At 43.9% G+C, this 18,613-nt stretch overlaps 1 pseudogene; it reads left to right on the forward strand.

The window, feature by feature from the left end:
• Nucleotides 1-755: 755 nt before the first annotated feature.
• LOC123484467 overlaps nt 756-18,613 on the forward strand; it is a 110,188-nt pseudogene continuing 92,330 nt past the window's right edge.

Consider the following 18,613-nt stretch of genomic DNA (forward strand, 5'->3'; position numbering starts at 1 on the left):
CTCTCTCACTTTAGATTTTGTTGTGGTTCCTTTTTTGGTGTATTTTGCCACTGCTTGGAGGTGGAAATATTGATGTTAAACTCTGGGTTAGATAATGGCTAAAACTGGTATGTCCATATTGCAGAGGCTTCTGGTTGTTTGTGTTTTCCCTAACAGAACAGAGCTCTGGTGGCTGGGCTCAGAGAGAGACAATGCCGTCACTAGCAGAGCATGCTGCTAAATAAATCATTAGCCTGTCGCGCCTAAGAAAGAAAGTCAAAATTAGAATAAAACAACCACTTTATATGAAAGCCATTTATTAGGTGGAGAATCTACGGCTGTAGGACAGATTAATCAGGTATTAGGGAGAAGTGGATTTTAAACATTGTCTAGGACCTGGTCCCCGAACTCTTTCATTACTGAAGCTGTTTAACCTCAGCTGTAGACGTTCTGACCATGAACCAGCAGTCACCCTCTCCTCCTATCTTCCTCTCTCTTTCCTCTCCAAGTTCGTTTGATATGCGCAAATAAAGTCATTTTTACTGACCGTGCACCGATTTTTTTATTCATAACATATCCCCAAAAAATGTTGTTTTGAAATTAATGTCTGGGATGGATTGTTTATTTGTTTAAATAAAGATTTAATTAAACAATTTTTTAAAAGATGGACAAAGAGACATTTATATATTTTGTCTGTTCTTTTTTATCATTTCAGGTCACTTTCGCAGAGTTCAAATCAACTAACCAGTGACTTCGCTGGGTGCTGGGGTGCTGGGTGCTGGGTGCTGGGGATTTAGTCTTTCTGTTTGTGTAAGTACTCTTTTCCTCCAGTTAGATTTATCTTTTACCCCAGGAGTATCCATCCACATTGAACACCTGCATTGAATGAAATGCACAATTAAATAGTCATAATGGATGCCACAAAATAAGCTTATATTGTTGCTTCACAAGGTCACTTTTACAATTTAGACTTACACTACATGACCAAAAGTATGTGGACACCTGCTTGTCGAACATCTCATTCCAAAATCATGGGGCATTAATATGGAGTTGGACCCCCCTTTGCTGCTATAACAGCCTCCACTCTTCTGGGAAGGCTTTCCACTAGATGTTGGAACATTGCTGTGGGGACTTGCTTTCATTCAGCCACGAGAGCATTAGTGAGGTCGGGCACTGATGTTGGGCAATTAGGCCTGGCTCGCAGTCAGCGTTCCAATTCATCCCAAAGGTGTTCGATGAGGTTGAGGTCAGAGCTCTGTGCAGGCCAGTCAAGTTCTTCCACACCGATCTCGACAAATCATTTCTGTATGGACCTCGCTTTGTGCACAGGGGCATTGTCATGCTGAAACAGGAAAGGGTCTTCCCCAAACTGTTGCCACAAAGTTGGAAGCACAGAATAGTCTAGAATGTCATTGTATGTTGTAGCGTTAAGATTTCCCTTCACTGGAACTAAGTGCAACGTTGAAAGTCACTGAGCTATTCAGTAATGTCATTCTACTGCCAATGTTTGTCTATGTAGATTGCATGGCTGTGTGCTCGATTTTATACACCTGTCAGCAACGGGTGTGGCTGAAATAGCCGAATCCACTAATTTTAAGAGGTGTCCACATACGTTTGTATATATAGTGTATTTTGGAGTTGTTTATTCCTGTACTGAATCTGTATTTTTTCAGATTCTGCTTTTATTTCCAGTAAAAAGACAAATACTGCACGCAATCTGAAGTTAAAATACATTTTGACACCTATGTTGTTGTTTTCTAGCTTTAGAGGTTGGATACAGTAGACCATGAAACTGTAGCACGTACATAGCTAATGACGTCACGGCCTTGTGAGACTTGTGAACCCTCTGTGAATTTACCTCAACCTCTGAGGCCCTTTGAAAACTAAAGCCAGTTGTCTTGGTTATTTTCCTCACTTTCCATGTCCCCGTCCATAGTAGCATGTAAGGTGCTTTTGATTCTATTCTCTACGCTAATGTCAGCTGCTGTTATTGGTAGTTTATGGCTTTGTGTCGTCTCAATATGAACATTCACAAGAGGGAAGAAAGAGTCCTTTTCAGGAAACGCAGTCAGCGCCTCAGAAAACAGCCAGTATATGGCTACACTATATTGCTACAATATGCCTTTAATGTGAGCTCTCTCTGCTGATGCCACTGTTGTAATAAAAATTGTATCTGAGAAAATCTTTCTTGAGCAAATAAATCCGAGAAAGTTTAGTTGATATTAATCTTTTTTCAAATGTCAGTTGGAGATGGTTTCCGGAGAGGCAGGACTGAATTATATTAACGTGGCTGAGGAGCCCTTGCTGGTCCTGCATAATCAACTGTGGCACTGATAACAGTCAATCCCATCTCAAAGTTCACGGCCATTTACTAATACCGACGGTTTATCGCTTCCATTTCTCCTCAAACACAGTTGTCTTCAGTGCAGATCAATGCTCCCATCTAAACCAAACTGGCTTATGGTTTTCTGATTTGTTTGTAGTGTCTGTTGATCTTGTTAAGTCCGTTCTCAATGGCAGTCCATGTTGGGAGTGTGGGCTTGTCCTTTAGCTCCAGTGAGCAGACAGAATGGTGGAATAACAAAGCCTTAGCAGTGATTACTACCTTTGTCTGCCCAGCCTGTCAGTCAAGCCATTATCCCATCCTGTAGCTCTTTGTTACTATAACGATAAGGTTCACATCGGTCAGCTGCTCAGGTAACAGAAAAAAAAGATCCAGATATAATTTAGCTATTTATTTAGTTCAACATCCAGTCTGGCTGTGAACTGTCTAGTCCTTTTTGATTCTATCGCTTTAGAAAATATTCTAAAATGTCACTTATAGAATAGATATTTTTTGTTCTTTCTCTTCTTTAGTTTTTTTCTAATTTATCAACGTGGCAGTGACAGTTTCTTGTCAAAGAAACTCTAAACAAATAGGATGAATGTAGAGAATGGACATGATGAGTGAAAGAGCATACAGTAGCCAGACTGCATCGCATGCTAGCACTGTGTAACACTGGTGAGCTCCTGATACTACCACTGCTTTACACTTTGTAGTATTAGTAGTAAATAAACCAAAACAACAGTGGTCCACTGCTTTCTCTGGAGAAAGACCTGGAACCAAGATATTGAACATTGCTATTGACAAGTTACAGGTTACCTCTCTCTATTTTGTGAATAAAACGGTTGGTTATTGTTGGACCAAAGGGAAAAGATAACTAGCTACTGACTAAGAACAGAAAACATCAGCCAGTATGTGTTGGCATAGGTCCAGTTGGATGAGTAACAGGGGTATGCCTTGAGTGTGTGTTTGTTTTTGTAGGAAGGCAAATGGTCCCATTGACCTGTGTGTTGAGTAAAGGACCGTACAATCGCTCTTATAGAAAATCATACGGACCTGAAGGAGATTTTAGAGGTCTCCTCCATTACTTGAGATGCTCCCACTCATGAGGACCTTGATAGTGAATAGCCGATGGAACGACCACCTGAGCTTTTCTTAAGCAGCAGATAAGGAGTGCATTGTGGGAAAAACGTTGTAGACATAACATAATATAATTGTAAGTGTTTTATTTAATTGTTATTCAGTGATTGTACGTGGTTGGCGTTGAACACAGTACACAAATATTGTTTCCCATTTGAAGAGAAACTAATGGGCATGGTGTAAAGTTAGTACTTTGCTTGCACTGTTCTTTATGAAGTGTCAGTGTGCGTTAGAAGAGATTGTACTACACTCACTGTCTCCCTGTCTTATTGGTTTTAGAAGGCCTGTGTGTGACGTTCCAAAGACCTGCTCCACTCCCCTGTGCTCTTCTATCAGCCAGACCTCACACACTCATTCATCTAAATCCTATGCAACTTGAATCTACATGTTTAATTAATCATAAAACGAGACGGTGAGTCATTTTGACGGTGTGTGGCTTGTTTTGTGGGACGACGTATTTAATCACTCCTGTGTGAACTAATTTGGAAACACCCGCGTGGAGGGGCCGAATCCGCTCTTTGTCAGCGTGTGCCATCATGTAATAAGTGATGGGCACACAGCAGGTCACTCTGGGCTATGCTCAGCCCAGCACTGATGCCCCTCAAGGGGAAGATCTGCTGGAGCCGTTTTCGAGAAATGAAATAAAACAGCACTTCACCACATAATGAAAATGAAGAACCTTTGGTTGGTTATTTTCTCATCTATTATTTATCAAATGGGCCTGTTGGTTCAGCTGACTGACCCTGCCTACGCTGGTTATGACCCATGGCGCAGATAAACGGAGACTGCTTGACAAAGTGATTTTAATTACATCAGCCTTGGTTTCAATTGCTCCAGAGGAACACTGGGAACATTCAAATTGGGATCTGTCAGGAAAGGGGTTCCCGTACAGGTATGTAGATATGCCTCCATTCACTCAGACCAATGCCATATAACCCTGATAGATCCTGTTAGTTGTAAGGTTTGGTGACATTGTGTCTAATCCCTTTAGATATGACCATCTTTCAATCCCCTCTCTATGACCTGACATCCCAGCAACATGCTGTCGTTATCAGGGTTATACTCTCCTATCAGCTTTATTAGATATATGGCCCAATTTTGATGGCTTGATGTGCTTTATTTGATTCTCTGTAGAATGAAACCTAGTATAGACTTGGCAGCTTTCCTTCCTCTCAAGATGCAGCCTTGTAGGACAGGAGAGAAGTTTCACCTATTAGCTATGTACGGCAGAAAGGGACCTGAGAACATGCCATTAATCTTCTCGCTTCCCCAGCTGTGGAAAGTAATGCATAACTAAAAGTCTGGTAAAAGGAATTAATGATTTCAACCATGAACTTTTTCTCCCAAAACGCCATGAATCGTCTTTGGCTGATAATGTGCTCCGACCCTGGAGTGTGAAATGCCCGTTTGCTTGAGAGTATCCAGTTAATTGATTTGCAAATTATTTTGAGTTTTGGTGCCCAGGGGAGTTGGGCTCTAATGAACGGCCATTTCGGGAGAGTTTAAAAACTCTTTCTTTCCATGCCTGGGTTGGATTATATTAAGCTAACAAGCCCAATCAAAGCCTGGGAGATGGGAGTGAGGCAGAAGGCCCCCAGCCTCCACTGGTCCCCTGTATCCACTTTCTCTCCCACCCTGCAACCCCCAACCCCTGTCTGGAGGGGGATGCTGGGGCAGGGGTCTCTAAAGGCTGTTCTGTGAAAATGACATGGTTTTAGCAACCTTCATCAATGTTGTCTGTTTGATAATGGAGAGACAAGCATGTTACTGGATGATTGAGATGCTGAGAAAATATCAGTTGAGTGTAGCATAAGTGGCCTCATCATTGGGGTGAAATCAGAAATGACCACTCCAATTCATGACCTCCCTCTTGTGAGACAGACATATTTTGACAGTTTTTTTCCCAGCTTTTGTAGCTGTGGTTTTATGTCGATTATTGTGCCTATAATGGTAACATGAAGTGTTAAGGTCATCTGTGTTGAGCAACCATCTACTGTAAGTACAGTATGCTTTTAGCTGGTGTCTGGTCACATATTTGATAAACAACACATTGTGAAACATTGGTCTTAGGCAATGTGAAAAGCATTGGAATCAAAGTTTGGATTCCATTCACAAAATGTCTTCCATTCTAATGAATTTGGGCAGATTGGACTGATAGGAGAGATAATCCAATTGAATTTTGAATTTTGATGGATAGAGAGGGTACTTGAAAATGAGCCACATTTCCCCCATGGTTAAGATGTTTATTATTTGAGTTATGTAAAAGGTGCTACTGCATTTAATGCCAGGGTTGTAGTCTTTCTTCCAGGGGTCATTTAAGCAATAATGCCCGAGGAGGTGTGTTATATGGCAAATATAACACGGCTAAGGGCTGTTCTTATGCACGACGCAACGCGGAGTGCCTGGACACAGCCCTTAGCCGTGGTATATTGGCCATATACCACAAACCCCAGAGGTGCCTTATTGCTATTATAAACTGGTTACCAACGTAATTAGAGTAATACAAATAAATGTTTTGTCGTACCCGTGGTATACGGTCTGATATATCATGGCTGTCAGCCAATCAGCATTCAGCGCTCGAACCACCCGGTTTATTATAACTTGTAAGCAGTAACATTACATTTTTCGCTGTAAACTTACATTTATATTTCTGAAGAACTTAGATGCCAAAACGAATGGGGAATGATTGACTTGGACATCGTATAATGTCATTACTCTTCAACTTAATTACATGGCTTCACTGTGACTGGCTTTAAGATGAGTAGAATGAAGGTTGAGAACAGCTCGCAGTGAGTAAGCATCGCCAGTAGATCTTTCTGAGAAATCAGCTGCCACTGTCTGAAATAACCACCCTGCCTAATTGATATCAATATGAATGTACTGTAAGCTCAGTGAAGTGGTTTCCTTGTTTGTCCTGGAGGGTGGAGAGGGGTGGAGGATCCTAAGCCTGTGGTAATGTCTGCATTATGCTCAGCTGGTCTTGCTGTAGTGTAGCCCGACCCAGTAGCTAGCGTCCGTTACTCCCCCACTAAGTGGCTGGATCTCTGTGCTAATACCAACGAGCCTGTAATCTGGGCCCATTAGCAGGCGCTGTCATTCAGACACACTGTGTCGGCCTGATTTAAATAAAATGAAATGAAGATGGTTGTTTCTGTTCCCTTGGCTTCAGTCAATGCCATAAACATATGCTCCCTGCTCTGCTTCTTTCCGTCTTATTTATGATTTTAATTTGTTGTGTGGGCTGTGCTAGAAATCACATTTAATACAATCCTCCCAGGGACTCTGTCATATAATAACATGGTAATTTCTGTGTATCCTTTTGAAAAATGAGGAAATTAATTCTTCCTGACATGTTCTAATTATTCCAGTGTGAACGGCAGATAGGCTCCCTCCCCAGCCCCCTTGTGTCGGAGGCAAGCGGCTGCGGCGGGTGCCGAGGTGCTAATGCTGACCAGCAGCTTCCGTTTAATTTGAAACATGAGCAGACACCTTTCAACACACCTTCTTAATGTTGGAGTGCCTCACACAAATTAATTCACTACTCATCTGGCGGCTCTAGCTCGGGGGGATGGAGAGATAGAACACTATCACTATTAGTCAAGGTGTAGCTGTAGCCGAGGTGTGTGTGTGTGTGTGTGTGTGTGTGTGTGTGTATGTGGAGGTGGGGGAACACTGGGGACGTTGGGGATACTTGGACAGGTTTTCTCTAATCCTCTCCCAGTGCTGTCAGCAGGCCACCCTTTCACACATCTTCTCTGGCGACTGAGAGGTCTGAAATGCTTATTTAATTAGACCGTCATCAGCCTGTCATTAATACAGCCCTCCTATCTACATTGAGACACTATGGGGACAGATTACTTTGGAGATGAACGTAAATTCGTGCCCCATACATCACCGCCACATGTCCCTGCAAACATGTAAGGCTCCTTTCTACTGTTTCCTCCTGAAGGAATGTGTTAGTTTCCTCATATGGTAGTGTTGTAGTGTCTTCCCCAGCACAGCTTGAAGTTAGTGTCTCTCTCCAAGCAGAGCCAGCAGCAGCAACTCTATCCTGTGCCTGTCAGACAGATCCCTCCTTACCCCTCCCTCCCCACTTCCTCCCCCTCCCTCCCCACTTCCTCCCCCTTCCTACCTACTCCCTTCCTCCTCTTCCCACCACCAGGATCCCCCCATGGGATCATTGATTAATTAATTGCCTGAAATGAAGACACCACAGTTGTTCCTATATGACATGTCTTCTGAATGACAAGGCAATTACACCCAGAGCTTGGTTTATGTTCAAAAATAAATTTAATCGCTGCGCAACAAGGGAATCTTAATATCATCACTGGCCAAGAGCAGAGGTACTTAATATAAGCAGCGCTCTTCATCCAGAACTCGGCAGAATGTATATGATTAAGCAGAACTAAGAGTGGCACATCCAAGTGTGTATGTGTGTGTGTGTGTGTATGTGTATGTGTGTGTTATACTGTGCGAGTGTAATTCTGGGTGAATTTCTTAAAAGTGTGTGGGTATGACACATGCACTCTCACACGCACGTTCACACACACGCACACACATGCTCACACCGTAGACACAAAGCTGACACCAGACAGAAAGACCTTAACTAACTTCTCAATTAAACCATCCCATTGACATTCACCTCATCACAAAGTCATCATTGAATGGTCAGCCACTGGATAGTCAGCAGACAGATGTTTCCTAATTACCTGAGATGTGTCATTTGTACTTTTTCTCCCTCCATTCTCCTGTTTAGCTTGACATGAGGTCACAAAAGAGGGTCACATAGGACGTTAAGATTGTGGAGTACGATATTGAGTCATCAAGATGACTATATTTCCTAGGAAAGAAAGACTATGTGCTCTAAGAAAGTGATATACTGCCCTCTGATATACCAGAGCCAGCAGGTACTAACAGTCAAAAGCAAGGAGGACCAAGGCACTCTTAATATCATTAAAATTCCTTTATTTGTATGGCATGTTCAATGGAACAAAGATTTAAAAATTAGACACAACCTTGTACTCCCTGATGAAGGCCATGCTGCCGAAACGCGTCAGAGTTTTAAAATCTTTGTTCCATTGAACATGCCATACATATAAAGGCATTTTAATTATATGAAGAGTGCCTTGGTCCTCCTTGTCCAATTTACCCCTTTTACCAAAGAACACTTTCTATTGACAAAGACGTACTATTGTGTAGCCTAGCAGCGCTTCCCTTCCTGTAGTTTGAGTTAGTGCAAGGCATTGTAGACATTCAGGCTGTTTGAGAGAGAGGGAAAGTGTGTTTTCCACTCTAATTATGAACAGAATCTAAGGACCTGTGACAGGAGGAAAAAAAATAAACAAACAGATTTATTGAACCTTTGGGGCAGGGTTAAAGCCACAGAGCTGTAATTGATTTGGTGTGTGTGTATGCGTGTGTGTGTGAGAAAGAGAGAGAGAGTTTGTGTGTGTGTATATGTGTGTACGTGCGCGTGTCTGTGTATGCTCATCTACGAGTGGGAGAACAGAGGGCTTGAGGCAGCCGTGGCGTCATGCTCTGGGAGAAGAGAGGAGAGCTTTGTGAGCGGTGGGTGGGTCCCCCCATGACTCAGAGAGGAGGAGAGGCGTCAACATGGCCGCCTGGCCCAGAGGAATTAACGTCCCCACACCCTGGTTAATCAGTGCCATCTTGGCTCTACGTCACCACCCAGCTAGGGAGCAGTCTCCTCTTCTCCATCACTGTGGAAGAACTGAGACACAGACAGTACCAAGCCCTCAGCCTATTGACTGCTGCTACTCCCTATTCTGTCCAGACCTGGGACATGGTCCTATTTCCACCATGTCCCCCTGCATACATTGGTCCTCTCCCCTCTTGCCTTATTGGCCTGATCTGGGAGATCTGGCCTAGAACACTCCTCTTCTCCCCTCTCCTCTCTCAACTGCCTGGGCTGACATGTAGGCATAGGTTATAGCCAGACTCTCCCATTAATTAGAAGTCACTTTCCATTGACCAAGTCAGACATGGTGGAGTAGAGTCTGTCTGTAGGTAGCCGCTGTGTCTCTCTGTCCGCTGGGCTCAGCTCTGCTCAGCTCTGGGCAGGCCTGGGCTGTTAATGACTGAAGGCTGGGAACAGCGCTCCATGCCAAGACCCACATGGCTGTGGTGGTGCATTAATTCAGCAGTCAATTTGACTGGAAGTTTGAAATCTGTGCTAGGTTAGGGGGACGTGCTGAAGCTGTGTTAATAGCTAGCTTGTTGTCCATATGGTACTGCTTTAATGGAGCACATTTGCTGCAGATGGTGAGAGTTGGTTGGGCAGAGGCAGCTTTTGGCAGAGGTCCGTTCTTCGCAAGGGCTGCCGTGAGCCCAGTGCTAGCTGTCTTTTAACACTGATGTCTATCCTCCCTATTTCTCATTCACCAAACCGCTACCTTTGAAATGTGGCCTGCTCTTAATTTAAAACTCCAGGCTCCCTGTTTTCTTTATGGATCTATGGAGAGGAGCAAATACAATGTGGCTCAGTCACTTTTTTCCTGAATTCGGTCTCCAAACCACACCTTTACTTCCATAGGGCGACGTACTTCAGTTGTCTCCATTACCACAATGGAGTTTTAGACAGCACACACTGCTGAGGAAACACAGGCAGAGAGACAAGAGGGAGGGAGGGAGAAAAAGAGAGAAGGAGAAAGAGAGTTGTGAAACAGAAACAGAATGTGGCAAAGCAGCAAGAGAAATGCAGAGGGAAGGAGACAGACAGACAGACAGACAGACAGACAGACAGACAGACAGACAGACAGGCAGGTAGGCAGGCAGGCAGGCAGGCAGGCAGGCAGGCAGGCAGAGAGGCAGGCAGACAGAGAGATAGAGAGACAGACAGAGCGAGATAGAGAGAAACCGGCTCTTCTGTATTGGTACTTCCTGTCCTGGTGACAGGCTGGTCCTCTGCTAGACAGTGAGCTTGCTGAAGGCTATGTTGTGGAGCCACTAAAGCATGAGACATGCATTCAGTCTCATGACAAAGGAACCCAGCCTCTATGGCTCACTGTCCATTCACTCAGTGGGTTTTATCTAGGTTAGTTTATGTTTCCTGTGGCTTTCCATAGCCTTGTTGCCTGTCTTGCTAACCTGCCATCATGGAATCTAAACTCCAAACGGGTGTTTGGGGCACGTGATGACGGTCTGTTATGCAGTTATGTTGTGTGTTTCTCTGTGTTCAGGTCAGTCCCCTTACTAAAGATGAGATAGAGAGAAGACTGAGAAAGAGAGGAGAGAGAGAGAGAGGAGGTGCAGAGAGAAGTGTGTGTGTGTTTTTAACACTTCTCTCAGAGTGGTGAGGAGACACGCTTGATCGGTTCTGCATGATTTGACTGTTGTTTTCTCACGTTGTCACTGGTGTGATGTTGGTATTATGTGCTCTGAGAAGAGCAGGGCTGAGTGTAGTGGAGCGGGGAGCAGAGCAGAGCAGCACCCCTGGCCTAACCCCCTCCTCAGACACCTGATTGTGAGAAAAGTGTCAGCTGAGCCCACTGGGCCTCGTGGGTCCACCGCCCTGCTAAGTGCTGGCCAGGCTAGCCTGAATGGCACAGTGTCCTTGGTCCTGTCACTCTTTCCATTCTCTCAGTGGCTTTGTCTCCACAGCCTCACTGGAGGAGAGGAGAGGAGAGGAGAGGAGAGGAGAGGAGAGGAGAGGAGAGGAGAGGAGAGGAGAGGAGAGGAGAGGAGAGGAGAGGAGAGGAGAGGAGAGGAGAGGAGAGGAGAGGAGAGGAGAAAACAGCTAATTACACCCATGTCCCAAAAACTGAAAGCATTTAGGGCCAAGATGCTGGATCTCTTTTGCTCTGATGTGTGTTATTTATGATGATGTCTGCAAGGGAGTCGACTGTTACAGCAGGAGAAAACACTCATTAGTTTCAGCAGTTTTTTTTATCTTTGCCGCTACTGAGTATTGCGTTTTCTAACATGGGTTTTGAAAAGCACACTCAAGCTTTAGCTCTTAGCTGATCAGAAGCTGGTGAGATGGTGATGTATTATACAGGACAGGGATGTGATGATGTGTAATACCGAGACAATTGGATAACAAGCTGAAACTACACTGTGTGTCTTTCTATGAATGGGTGTGATGACTTGTACATATTTATTTCTGCTGACTTTACCATTGTCAGAGAGTGAAGCCCCTGGCTGTTACAGTCGCTCTGAAAAGGGAATTTCCTGGTAATTACTGAAATTTTAGGCTATTGTTTTGATATCACTGACGTACTTGTATTCCAACCACTCCACCCCACGGCTCCACTCCCAATTAGTTTTCTGTAATAATATGTTGATGGTAGCGCTTAAAAAAGAAGCACACAGTAGTCCAAAATCACAATACACTGTGCATACGTACATACAGTATATATTCTGAAGACCAATAACAGAGGCTAATGAAACCTGTTGGGAATCATTTCCAGCCATGTGCTTCCAAAATGTTTCGGCGAGGCTTCTGAATCGACCTCTCCGAACAGTGACATTATGAACCACACCCTCCCGCCTCCTTGGCGGTGCGGTCCCAGCCCCTGTGGTGGGGCTCCTAGAAACCACAGAGCCCTCGCCACACATGGAACACAGCTGGACCACCTCTGGCTGCTCCTCCTACCACTCACCCAGAGGCTGGTCTAGGATCAGCGGTTATAGAAATGTATGTGTCACTCTGGAGAGAGCCTAGGAAGAAGGCTGGTTCAATAGGAAAGGGTTTATTTGTTGCAAACATATCATCAGGCCCTTGCTGTATGCAAATCCACTCCCCTCTCTCTGAGGAAAGGCTATAATTAATTATGTCAATGCAAAGAAGAGAGGATGGGCTTCCTATCCTCCACACTGCCTTAATTAAAGACATTACCTTATTAGAAGAGAAAGATGTATGCATTGCTCTGTGTTTTTTGCCTGTTGCTTTTTGTCAGTGTTAAAATGGTTCTCTATGTATTTCTCCTGCCGCAGAATCCCACACGCTGACATGGAGGGCTTTCTTCGTAGCAGCTTTTTACTGAGGTTAGTTTCTTTTTCAGTTGTTGTCGTGGCCGGGGGTCAGAGGGTCAGGGGGTCATGGGCTAAACTCATCTGTCCCTTCACAGCTCCAGCTCCCGACACCTAGCCTTAGATCCCGTCCCTCCCTGGGTGGGTGGGGTCGGTGGGAGGGTTGTGTGTCTGGATATCCACCCCAGCTGTATGTTGGGAGTGTAAAATAGACACTTCCACCTTTCCCCTCTAGGGCGCTCTCCATGGCATGCTGACACTGATACCCACCACACTCCATAGTCAGACTGAAAGCAGTTGCTACTCTAACCTCACACACAGATGTTTAGAGAGACCCCTCTTCCCTCCCCCCACATCTTACCCCTGGGTACTGTGCGTCTCAGACTTGGGTTTCCGTGTTCGTACTGCATGCTTTTGTCTGTCCCCCTCTTCTAGACTCATGGCCAGGACAGGTGGGGTGGGGGGTCGGGGTGGGGCTCGGTTTGTGATGTACTGTTTCCTGTTGTGTGTGTGTGTTTGTACTCGATCGCAAAGTCTCAAAAATGTTTACCTTGACGCTATTTTTATTTTATACCCATCCTGTGATTGTATTTAAGAATTTGTGCTGTTATAACACGGTGGAAGTCAATAAGTGAGTATATTCGCCATTGGCTCCTCTTTCCTCTCCTTGTGAGCAACCTTCTCCAGGCTTGAATGTTGCAGCCTAATTAATGGTGTCTCATTAAAACACGCAGCAGCATCTGCCTTTCAAAGCTGCTGTCAGCCAAACTTTAGTAAAGCTAATGAATCCTCTTTGATTTTTTTTTCAAAAGGTCATTTATTTGATTAAATTAACAGCATTTTTCTTCATCTCAGAACTGTTGGAACCCAGTAAAATAAAGGACATGATAATGCCATGGATCTAACACGGCTTTAGATCCGATGTTAAAATACCCCATTAGTATCTAGTTTGAAAGGTTACTATTGAGTGTCCTTATTCTCAACACAGACAGCAGTAAAAAGACGTCGGATGAGAAAAAAATATGTCTCAGTCAATTGACCAGCACACCAGAATGAAGTGAGATGGTATAGATCAGCCATTTAATTCCAAATATAGCACAAAAGCTCTCTGGGTTACCCTATCTAGAATACAAATACACCAAGCAAACATATATCTTCAAAAATCCTATTTATTAGAAATGTCCTTAAATAGACTCTTCTACTTCATTTGCATTTAGCCTCAGTTTCCAAGGCGTAGTGAGTGTTACAACTCCAGTGTTGGCCCGAGGCTTGGGTTCATACTCAGGCATGTGTTGGATTATTGAGGGTATGTTGCCTCTATTCATTTCCACTGGGCCACTAATGCTACAGAGTGGAGGATTGTGTTTGACTCCAGCCACCTGTTGAAGCAGCACCAGTTGGGGAGATTTCTAGCTGAACAGAGGGTGGGGGAGGGCTGAAGAAAGCAACACCTCTTAAATCCAACAGAGATTCTTACAGCCCAATAACTTAAAGACCCACATCGACCCACATCGACCCACATAGACAAAACATGATCTTTGACTGCTAGAAGAGCCTCTTTTGTAACAATTTCCTTTTGTTCTTTATTGATAGCATTACTCTCTGAGAGAACACTGCGATTCATCTAAGTAAATGCATCATTACGGTTCCTAATCCACATCCTTCTGTCAATGTCTGTTTTAATTAAATGAGAAGCGCCAGTGGAATGATATCACGCACACATGCTTGGGTGATTGGAGGATAGAGGCCTCAACAATCAGGCCAAGATTAAAGGCAGGCTTTGCCTCAGGGTTTGGCCTTTTGCTTGGCCACAGCTTGTTGTGTCCTGGGGAGTGAGGGTCGGAGGGAGAGAGAGAATGAGAGGGAGAAACAGGAGGGGAGGGGTATGGGAGACGGACCATGTTTCTTCAGTGTAGCTAGCGCCACAACATTTTTCTTAAGCAACTGAATTGGGTTAAAGGGGGCTCTGTCAATGTAATTATGTGAAAGTATGACAGCAACTCTGCCTTGTGCCTCATTGATACATCTATTTCTGTCTAGTACTCTGAATGGACATGTTATCTATTAAACTCAGTCATATCCCCAGCTGTGTGGCCCAGAGTTTCCACTTCTGCTCTCTGATAGAGGGGCAGATGTTTAAGGTGACCTTTCACATTTCATATCTGCATCACTCACTAACATACCGCTGGACAGACTAGTCATTATTTTACACTAATGAGTCAGCACATCTTGTTTTGACTCATAGTTGCAAGAGCTGTGAAAGTACCAATCCCCCATTTTCAGTTTAGAAAATGATGCTGGTTATTAATGTACGCTGACGCAGGCAGAGGAATAGTCATTGTGAAAAATACATCAGGGAGAACTTTCAACAGGTTAACTTTATGTTAATAATGCAGCATGGAGCCTTTGTACTGTCTTTGAAAATAATGACAGTCTGTTTAAATCTCACATGCAGAGCAGTTCGTCTGCAACAAAGTGAAAGAATTCACTAAATTATACAGTGAGTGCACAATGTATTTTAGTGGAATAGGATCTGTTCTTACTCACATTAGAAGCCAACTTTGTTTCAATTTAGCTGCATATTTATGAAGAACGTGATGATATCTCAGCAGATTATGTGTGTGTGTGTGTGCGTGCGTGAATGCATTTGTGTGTGTGTGAGCGAGAGGGACATCTGCAACAGTCCCTGGCTAATCCAGTAGAGAGGACCTCCTCTTACATCTCTCCCATTATTTGATGTAATGAAAGGAGAAAGTGTGTAACACAGAGATTGTTAATTAATTTAGTCTAACAAGATGAAGATAAATGCAACCCACTGAAGGTTGACTAGGCAAAGGGGGCCCACTTAGCATTCCTTCTCTCCTGCTCTCCCCTGCTCTCCCCTGCTCTCCCCTGCCTCACAATGGAGCACATTTAAAAGGTGCAGCTCCGCGTTTGACCAACCCCACTGAGCTTTCACCCATTAAATGTAGACGCAAAACATCTCACTTAATGTTTAATTCAGCCCTACAACTTAATCTACCATTATCACCTTCCCCTGTTAGTGTTTGTTAACCTCAATATGATTGTGATTAAAGCTGGATATTTATATAGCTACAATTCTTAGCTTTTTTAATGTGCTGGAATCTAATCAAGATATCACTTCTCAGCCCACTGAGTTGATGTTATTCTTCATGATTATTTATATTGTTTTAAGAAAACTTTTTGCCATGTTAGTTGGGAGGGTTTTCTCTGTCTTTTAAGGCTGACCATAGAGACCAATTTCCCTTTCCTCAGGGGAGATGAGTTAAATGAGTAGAGCAGGGCCTGTTTAAGCATCTAGCTAGCTGCTACTCTCCAGCACTAACATGCCCTTTCAGAAGGGTCTGTGTGACTCCCAGCCTTTCACCATATGAATGGCCCTGCTCTAATGCGGCTTGGTGGCTATTTGAGCGGTGAGAGAGACAGACAAAAAATAGGAGATTTTTCTAAAAAAGCCAGACAGTTGTCTTCATTCACACCACTTTCAACAAATCAGCAGTCTATCAAGGACATTCTTCTGTGGACAATTCTATACAGGGCCTGCATGGCAGCACAGACCAATCATTATGGAACCCATTCTCTGCTCCCTTAGTTCTCAAGTCCACAACAATGAGTTGTTGATTGTGTGGACAACACCACTCTCTGTTTTGGCGGCAGGGCAGCATTTTAAAGTCAGATCCTTAATAATGGCCTCATTATTGTTATTCTTAGACCAGGCCTCAGGATAAGGAATAGTTGCTCACAGTACATCATTATTTAGCACATTTCGATTAGCTCGTCATGTTGTCTATGTACGAATAGAATCATATCTAATTAAGGCGAGGGAGCTGTGCTCGCGGAACGCTGGCCTCTGACTTAAAAGGTAGCACTTGATAGGTCATTAATATGAAGAAAGGTGGTAAAAATAAGGATTAGAGCTGTTGCCGTAGTAACTCCAACTTCCATCTGTGAGGGAACAATGGACTTGTGTTCCTCCACCACCTTGGCTTGAAAAAATTGAAAGCGAGAGAGAGAGTGTTCTGAAAGGACAAGACCCTTCTTAACCACGTGGAAGTGGAATCGAGGCCTAATAGGTTCTTTGGTGTGAGTTGTTAGGCGAGACCGCTGGGGATAGGGGAGTGGAAAGGTCACCATGTAATCCAAGGACAGCCGAGGTCATCATCCTTTTTACAATAGCAGTTTGTTTTGTGCTGCTTCAATGTGCTCAACACAGACACGGAACCTGTAGTTCACACGTCAGCCACACTAACGGGAGGGATAGAGAGAGAAGAGAGAGCGAGAGAAAGGGTCTGTATGAGGGATGTGAGACGGTTTAGGGAAAGAGAGAGAGAGGGGAAACATGCCACAAGGCCAAAACCTACTTGTTCCCTTACTGACTCTAAATAAACACAAACTAGATTTATGCCAGAGACTTGGAGGAAAAATAACTTTCTCCAATTAGAAGGATATGTCAGAAGCTACTTGAAGTGCCTCCAGCCTTTTCCCATCCATGTTCCCTCTTCCCCGTGCAGCAGGAGAGGGAAACACACGACTTCTCTGTTTGTTTCTGGCACCTCTAGTCTACACACTGCTCTGATAACAACGTTCCCTCTTGGATTATCTCTACACAAACACACCGTAGGGAGTTAGCGGATCTATTCCATGCCTAGTACTAACAGGTACACATCATATCTTAACACATGGTAGTCTTTCACATAATTATATACGACAAATGATAAAAGCAAACCAATGTGATAACTCCATTGCCAAAACCTAAGGAGTTACAGTAGTAATGAAAACACACGGTTGATATACTGTAAGTGTGTCGCCTTTTTATTTTAATCGTCGTATAAAAGTTCCTGTGTGGAGAAAGAGCACAAAGAGCTGATGTGATAGGAGCCACTAAAAACTCTGTCTGGACCAGAGTGGGTCCACCTAAACCACTGCAGAGTTATAACCGTCTATGATCTACGGGCGTATGTGTTTCACCGTACATTTTATGTCCCTTATTACAGCTGCAATACGTCTGCCCACATTAAGCTAATTTATGGCCCAGGCCAGTGATACAGCAGTACGGGTTAATGAATTTGGCATTACTAATTAACTGTTATTGAGGGCGGAATATGAATCCAGAGACTGGAGAATTAGCAGAGCAGGGAAGGAGAGAGGAGAACAGGAGGGACAGAGGACTGACTGGGGTAGATGGGTTCATTTCTCCCTTTAGTCTTTTCTTACCACACAATGACAAACAGTCCACAGAGTCCTCTAAGGAAAGCTGTTTTCCAATGACCCAGTCAAGTCTCATCACAGACTCATTCCTGATCGCATGTATCTGAAAAGAGATTGTTGATAAGATTATCTTTAATTGGACAGAATGTGTGTCCTCAGTCAGTGGAACACAAGGATGGCTCTCTTTACAAAACTTCAAACACAGGTGTCTCTCAATGAATGACAAGGCTGCGCTTTTCTCAGTCTTAGAATTATGGATATTTTTCTCCAACAAAACATGCATTTAACTGTTTAATTTCTCCATATCTGCTTTAATTTGAAGCTTAGTGCCTGGTAAAAAGATGATATGAATAGCTGACGGATTATAGACTTTGGAGGTGATTACATCCCATACAATGTACAAAATGTCTCCTCTCACACCAAACAATGGGCACGTTATGCAGGCAGAATCCAGCAGTTAGGTTCCTCACATTTACCTTTTAAAACAGGAAACTACAGTCAGAGTAACGGGGGCATTCAGGCAGAAAAGGCCGACTGTGACAACTTGGAATATTGTGCCGCGTTCGTGCTGACGTACATTCTCCAGAAACAGTCTTGGCCCTGCTGAGGAGAGTCATAATTCTTTTACTGTACTGTGCTATGGATACTGCTGCTAGTACACTGTCCCCTATACCCATAAGTAAGCAATACCACAACCCTGAACAGACAGTGTGGCAGTTTTACAGTCTCCATTAGTATGGCCTCTTTCCCCGTATCTCTCTCTGTTTCTCTCTCTCTCCCTCTCTTTATCTCTCCCTCTCTCTTTCTTTCTTTCCCTCTCTCTCCAGCCGCCAATACCTCCACACTCTACTTCTGACATACTCTCCCCGTGAGCCAAGCCTTTCAATTTAGATTTCAATTATCATGTTAGTTTTGTGATTAGACTTTGTCCTCCAGGAATCAGACCTCTCT

This window comes from Coregonus clupeaformis, unplaced genomic scaffold, assembly GCF_020615455.1.
Source record: "Coregonus clupeaformis isolate EN_2021a unplaced genomic scaffold, ASM2061545v1 scaf0325, whole genome shotgun sequence".
Taxonomy (NCBI): Eukaryota; Metazoa; Chordata; class Actinopteri; order Salmoniformes; family Salmonidae; genus Coregonus; species Coregonus clupeaformis.